This window comes from Siphateles boraxobius, unplaced genomic scaffold (genome assembly GCF_051911475.1).
Source record: "Siphateles boraxobius isolate OS27281-9 unplaced genomic scaffold, OSU_SipBor_1 41, whole genome shotgun sequence".
In the NCBI taxonomy this organism is placed as follows: Eukaryota; Metazoa; Chordata; class Actinopteri; order Cypriniformes; family Leuciscidae; genus Siphateles; species Siphateles boraxobius.
In genome coordinates, this window is record NW_027509042.1 from 26043362 (window position 1) to 26050652 (window position 7291).

Below are 7291 nucleotides of genomic sequence, written 5' to 3' on the forward strand. Positions count from 1 at the left end.
CTTAATATGATGTTTAACAGCATATACTATTTAAATACAAATACATTGGGGTCTATATCAGTTTTATTTTGATACATGATTGATTTGAAACATGATACAATTTAACATCAAAATTACATGAAAAGAGTTTAAAGATTTGTGAGCGGAACTGGAGATATCAGAATAAACATGAAACGCATGTCATTGTTGTAGTCGGTGAGTCTAATTTGGGATTTTCATTAGTTGTCAGTTTTAATCATGTGTATGTGTAAGAGTTCATGTATGTGTAGGCCTGGAGAGTCGCTATGCCTGGCATCAGAATCTAGTTGCCTTAGTCCGCAGGATTGTCATAGCAATACACAGCAAGTTGCCATGGAGACAACCTAGATCAGGTCCCAGACAGAGTCAACAATCACCAGGTGTCTGGGGAGTCGGGCAAGGAACGCAAGAGCGGCTCACTGCAGTGCTCTTCCGCGGGTAGTTGTTGATCCAACAGTGCCCTTGGCCAAGGCCAGTGCTGGTTGAGGGCGGCCGAAAACAGATAAGATTGGTATTGTTTGGTCTTGGGGCGAGTGGCCGTATTCAATTTACACGGCTATATATTACAGGCGCTCTGTGTTAATACTGTTGTGTTTGGGAGAGGAGCATGCTCTATCAGCCTTTGCGGGGGCTGAATGTGAGCATTGTAAGAAGTTGCCGCTCCGCTGTGTTGTCCTCAGAGCTCATGCAGCCACTCTGGAAAAGCTGCGCTGACTGAGCCAGCTAGTTGCTTGTGGTAGTTTGATGCCATTCATCACAGTGATGTGCCAAAAAAAATTTGTTTTGTTTTAAATTGTTGTTTAATTTAGTTTTATGCATATGTTCTCATATCCATATATTTGGTTCTAAAGTCACAAGTAATAATCTTAAGGTATATTGGGTTCCCTTTCGAGGGAACTTGCGCTGCGTCAAAGACGCTTTAGGATTGCGCTAAAATTCGCTTCGGAGTTTTAGACATTTATATGAAAAAAAAGCATCAAAAATGACTGACACGTGACTTTGATTTGATTTTACTACCCCTTACCATCAATATTTTGGCATTTGGGCTCTCACATATAGTTAACAAGCTATGGTTCCAAACTTCTGACGGTGGTTTCGTCTCGATCGGACTAGCGGTTTCGAAGATATCGGCAAATGTTTTTTAAGCGCTAAATCACAACGCTACACAAACCGTAAGTTGAAACCTAGCATGTTTGGTATCTGTGGACTCGGCAAGGATTCAGGACCTCAACGAGATGACTCCCGTGAAAATAAGTCAACCACAGCCAGAGTTATAAGCATTTGAAAAATAAATTTTACCACTAGGTGGCGCTGTTTCGAAACTTCTCAGGCTCCTTCAGGGCATCGTACCGATGACCCATACCGAGTTTCGTAACAATTCGTTCATGCGTTCCAAAAATACAGCATTTTAGCACATAATTCAAAATGGCCGACAGCCAAAATGGCCGATCTGGGAAAATTCGATATCAGTCGACTCGGCATTACGCCCTGAATCTACAGAGACCACTTTTATGATTTTTGGACAAACCGTTCAGAAGTTATGAGCAAAAATAGCCGTTTTTCATATCTCCGGACCAGTAGGTGGCGCTGCGCCGAAACGCAGCATGTAGCCTCAGGTCATGCTCAACGGTTCAAAAGTTATTAGCATAATAAAAGTGAAACTTTGGACAGGTGGTGGCGCTAGAGGCAATGAGTTAGAGACACCAAAATTGGTGCAATTACTGTTGGGACTGTCCTCTATCAGAATGTCAAACCGGAACAACTTTCCCGGACACGGTTCTAGGGGCTGCCATAGACGCCCAGTCGGAAGAAGAAGAAGAAGAAGAAGAAGAAGAAGAAGAATAAGAACCGGAACAGATACAATAGGTGCCTCCGCACCTTCGGTGCTTGGCCCCTAATAATAATAATAAGAACCGGAACAGATACAATAGGTGCCTCCGCACCTTCGGTGCTTGGCCCCTAATAATAAGAACCGGAACAGATACAATAGGTGCCTCCGCACCTTCGGTGCTTGGCCCCTAATAATAATAATAAGAACCGGAACAGATACAATAGGTGCCTCCGCACCTTCGGTGCTTGGCCCCTAATAATAATAATAAGAACCGGAACAGATACAATAGGTGCCTCCGCACCTTCGGTGCTTGGCCCCTAATAATAAGAACCGGAACAGATACAATAGGTGCCTCCGCACCTTCGGTGCTTGGCCCCTAATAATAATAAGAACCGGAACAGATACAATAGGTGCCTCCGCACCTTCGGTGCTTGGCCCCTAATAATAAGAACCAGAACAGATACAATAGGTGCCTCCGCACCTTCGGTGCTTGGCCCCTAATAATAATAATAATAATATGAACCGGAACAGATACAATAGGTGCCTCCGCACCTTCGGTGCTTGGCCCCTAATAATAATAATAATAAGAACCGGAACAGATACAATAGGTGCCTCCGCACCTTCGGTGCTTGGCCCCTAATAAGAACCGGAACAGATACAATAGGTGCCTCCGCACCTTCGGTGCTTGGCCCCTAAAAATCAATGGACGCGTGTCACTGGATTTACAAATGCACTTCTTGCTTGTTGCTTGTTAATTTAATTTAAATTAATTAATAAAATGAACACTTTAATTGTCATAATTAAAATAATTAAATATTATTAAGTGTCCCATTTTTGCTCATTTATAAATAGTATTTATATCTACCACGCCCTCAGCACCTGGGTTAAAAAATTATTTGGCGCCACCATATTATAACGGCCCACGTATTAAAAATAGTCGAGTCTAAATAGGGCTCCGGCTCATAATTACATTTAAAGCAGTCAGCCGGGATCAGACACAACGTGCACATGTTGGCCTTGATTTTTATTTTTGTTATTTTTTGCCCGATCGGGTTTTCAGTTTCTGAACGGTGTAGGCACAAGCCAACTGTTTGGTGACGCTGTCTGAGCCTTAAGTCATAATTTTTAATTAGTCACGGTAATACCGTATACCCCGGTAAAATAGGGAGGAGGTTTGACGGTATCAAAATTTGGATACCGCCCAAGCCTAGTGGGAACGTGACAATACATTTTGGCCACGAGATATTAATTTGTGGGAACATCATATTAAATCATGGGAAAGTAATAGATCGTGGCCTAAAGATCCTATGTTGAGAGAACGACATATTTTTCTATTTTAAATGCGTAACGACCTGTGAGACCATAGCAACCTGGAATTATCAGAAATGGATAGGCCTATAATAATATTCATTTTTAATTAAGAATGACAAAATAAGGGTGGAATTAAGAAATTATTATATTAAATATATAATAGCCTATTATATTGCACGTGGCGTTGCCTATAGACAGCATTTAAATGAAGTTTGTTATTAATAAATGATAAAAGAATATGTAAGAACATAAAATATTATAAATCTATTTATCCATCCCATCTCACAGCCTTTTAAATCCATGCACTGATTGTGTCTTTATTTATTATTATTATTATTATGCCTATCAAACCTAAATAAAATGAAATATGTTAAATTCCCATAAACAGAACTTCCCGTATATTCCTGCGCGCCAGAAATACTCAAAGTTTTATTGGCATGACTGTTGGGCATTTACAGTACAAAACATTAGCTATATGGTTGGCTATTGTTGGCTATTAGATAATACATAACATTAATTTTGAGATAATGAGATCAAACGGAAAAGTATATATAATAAACCAAATTAAGATAGCCAGTGAATGGATTTAAAAGACTTAAGGATGAAATGAATAGGCCTATATATACACTGTCGTTCAAAAGTTTGGGATCGGTAAGATTTTTTATGTTTTAAAAGAAGTGTCTTATGCTCACCAAGGCTGCATTTATTTGATTTAAAAAAAATATATATATATATATATTATGACGATTTAAAATTCCATTTGAATACATTTTAAAAAGTAATTTATTCCTGTGATGCAAAGCTGAATTTTCAGCATCATTACTAAAGCTTCAGTGTCACATGAACCCTTCAGAAATCATTCTAATATGTTGATTTGCTGCTCAAGAAACGTTTAATATTATTATCAATGTTGAAAACAGTTATGTACAATTTTTTTCAGGATTCTTTGATGAATAGAAAGCTCAAAAGAACACCATTTCTCTGAAATAGAAACTTTTCTATAATAATATAATACTATAGGCTAATACACCAACGGTCAAAAGTTTGGGGTCAGTACGATTTTTCTTTTTTTTCAATGCATTAAATTGATCAAAAGTTACAGTAAAGACATTTATAATGTTACAAAAGATTAAGATTCTATATCAAATAAATGAAATAGAACTCTCCTATCTACAATGTAGCCTAGCTTAAATGATCTATTAACATATAGCCCATACTAATAACAAATTATACAAACTTCATTTGAATGCTGTCACAGCAAGAGGGGCTACAAATGAAAACAGCCGGTCATTTATCGTCACATAGGCTACTTGTGTAACCTAGGACCACAGAAATACAGGTATAAAGTCACAACTTTATTGCTAGGGCATTAACAGTATTTACAAAATATATACTTTAAGTAACATAATATTCAGAAAGTTAAAGAGATACAGGAAATGAAGGAGAAAATAAAGCAAATACATAACAATAAATAAAAAATGTAACCAATAATAATAATAATAATAGCACAATAAAAATATTAAATAAAAAAATTAGATTCGGTGAATGGATTTAAAAGATGAATAAAAATGTACACAACATATTCTTTAAATATTTATTGATGATAAACTTCATTCGAATGCTGTCTATAGGCAACATTGCGAGCAATATAATAGACTAAGTTAATATAATAATTTCTTAATTAAGAATTCTTAATTATTTCTTAATTAGCTTTTTCTTAATTTAAAATAAACATTATTATAGGCCTATCCATTTCTGATAATTCCAGGTTGCTATAGTCACACAGGTAGTTTACATATTTAACTCGTGGCCAAGAGAATATGTCGTTCTCTCAACAGAGGATCTCGAGTCCACGAATTTACATTGCGTTCCCACTTATTAATATCTCGTGGCCACGACATATCACGTTCCCACGAGTTTGTATGTCGAAGCCACGACAAAACTAAGTGAACAGAATATGTTCCCTCCCGGGGTCACCGTACTAATCATACAAAAAGAAAAAAACATGATAAATATTACCTTAATACCATATTTACTGCCGTTATAGCTAGCTACACTGTAAAAAGCACAAAAAACATTGGTTCTCTCCTCTATACAGTACAGAAAAGGGGTCACTTTGCTTTATTGATTAAAGTGGCGGATAATAAGTACAATAGTTTTTTCTATAGCAACTATGATATTATTGCACCATGGTGAATTGTTTATGGGAAACTATGTGGTTTTGTGAATTGTGCTCGCACCTCTGCTCAGGAGAGTTTTCCAAAGCTCGAGCTGGAGATCCGCTGCGTCTGCGGACGATAACACAGATCACTCCCGTCAAAAACTTAAACGGCAGTGTCCACAGCCTGTGGAGGATCTGAAGGCGCTGGGTCAAGGCGTTTTTGCAGGGGGATCTGCGCTGGCTTTGCTTTTGGTTCTGGGTCAGGCGCAGCGGCCCATCATCATCCTCAAACACTGCGTGAGCCACGACAGGAGCTCGATACCTTAATCCGAGGGTCTCTTTCCGTGCACTTTCTGTTATCCTCGATGATGGATCAACACTGTGAAACTGCGGTTAATTTTAATAAGACTTCTCCAGGTGAGACTGTTTCTCAACACTTGCGCAAGGGCGCCGCCATCTTGGGGTGGACCCAGAATGCACCGCGCATATCGGGGGCGAGGCTACATCTGAGGACGTCAACAAACACGTCACCACTCGTTGGGTGGAAGACCCAAGCCTTGAAAATTGGTTTCGAAATAATATTATTTTGGTTGACCAATTATTTCAATCAGATGGCCTTCTTTTTACTTATAAAGAATTCATTTCCAAATATAATATTCCTATACCACCAACCAAGGGATTTGCAATTGTCATTGGAGCAATTTCTTCTAAAATATACATGTTATTTAAACAGCAAAAAGGATTAGATTACCAGCAATTCCCTACCCTTTTCACCAAATCACTCCATTGTAGGTAAAATATGTTTCTCCTGTCATTATAATTATAACAGATTAATAAGAGCCCTTTGCCAGGATGTTGTTTCGAGACCACCTGTTATTGCATATTGAGTCAGTTAGTGAGTGATGTTGACTGGAAAAACTTTTGGTTTCTGCCCAATCGCTGTCTCTTAACAAACAAGGTTAAAGGAGTATCTTTCAAACTCCTTCACAGAATATACCCTGCTAAACATTATTTAACCAAGTTTTAAAAAGATAATGATGAAAGTTGTACCTTTTGCAAGTAGAAGGCAGCTGATCATTTATTTTGGCACTGCCCTTGATTACATTGTTGGAAATGTTGATGAAAATGTTACATTACCGTGGAAAGATGTTCTACTAGGTATTATTGTAAACTCCAAGGATAGACAACCCACACTTATATTATTATTATTATTATTATTATTATTATTATTATTATTATTATTATTATTATTATTATTATTCATTTTGATGGCTAGATTTCACATTCATAAAAGCAAATTTTCAGGGGGAAAAAACATATTTTATTGCATTTAAAAATTAAGTGAAGCATTACAATATTGCCCTTGAAGAAACAAAAAGCTGGAAAAAATGGAAATATGCATGGTTGCTGCCTAAAAAATATTGCATAAGGTAAGAGAAGTACATTTTAAAATACTTCATCTGGTGTACCCTGTTAAAACTCTTTTCCTTAGGTTTCGTTCTGATGTAGATGTTAAATGTGATTTCTGTGGCACTGAGAAAGAAAATGTTGTCCACTTATTTTTTAAATGCATTTATAGCTAAATGTTTTGGGTATATTTGGAATGTTTTCTTTGTAAATGCTTAGGGATTAAATTTGACTTTCCTGAAAAATATGTGTTTTTTTATTTGAATAGACAAAGATTACCACCAAATGTGGCCTTTTTTGTTAATCTTTGTTTGATTGTGGGGAAATACCATATAGATAAACAAAAATGGGCTAAAGGAAACCCCAACTTTTTGTTATTTCAGATAGATATGAAAAATTATATTGAGTTACTACTTGGGTTCAAATATATTATAGTAAAGCAAAATGCACTAGGTCTCTATGTGAAGCTTTTATGCTATTTATATGATGATCTCACACCTGTTATTTTTCTGTTAATATTATCGTCTTTCTTTTTTCTTTCTTTTCACTTTTATTATTATTTT

At 36.8% G+C, this 7291-nt stretch overlaps 1 protein-coding gene across 6 annotated transcripts in view; it reads right to left on the reverse strand.

Moving 5' to 3' along the window:
- Nucleotides 1-5808, reverse strand: part of rptor (regulatory associated protein of MTOR, complex 1) — a 389484-nt gene extending 383676 nt beyond the window's left edge. For 3 of the 6 annotated variants that reach the window (XM_077199050.1, XM_077199052.1, XM_077199048.1), the window contains exon 1: nucleotides 5401-5808. The gene's annotated coding sequence lies outside the window, so the exon portion shown is untranslated. The remainder of the gene's footprint in view (nucleotides 1-5400) is intronic. The other 3 variants (XM_077199053.1, XM_077199051.1, XM_077199049.1) reach the window with 1 other exon arrangement.
- Nucleotides 5809-7291: the final 1483 nt, after the last annotated feature.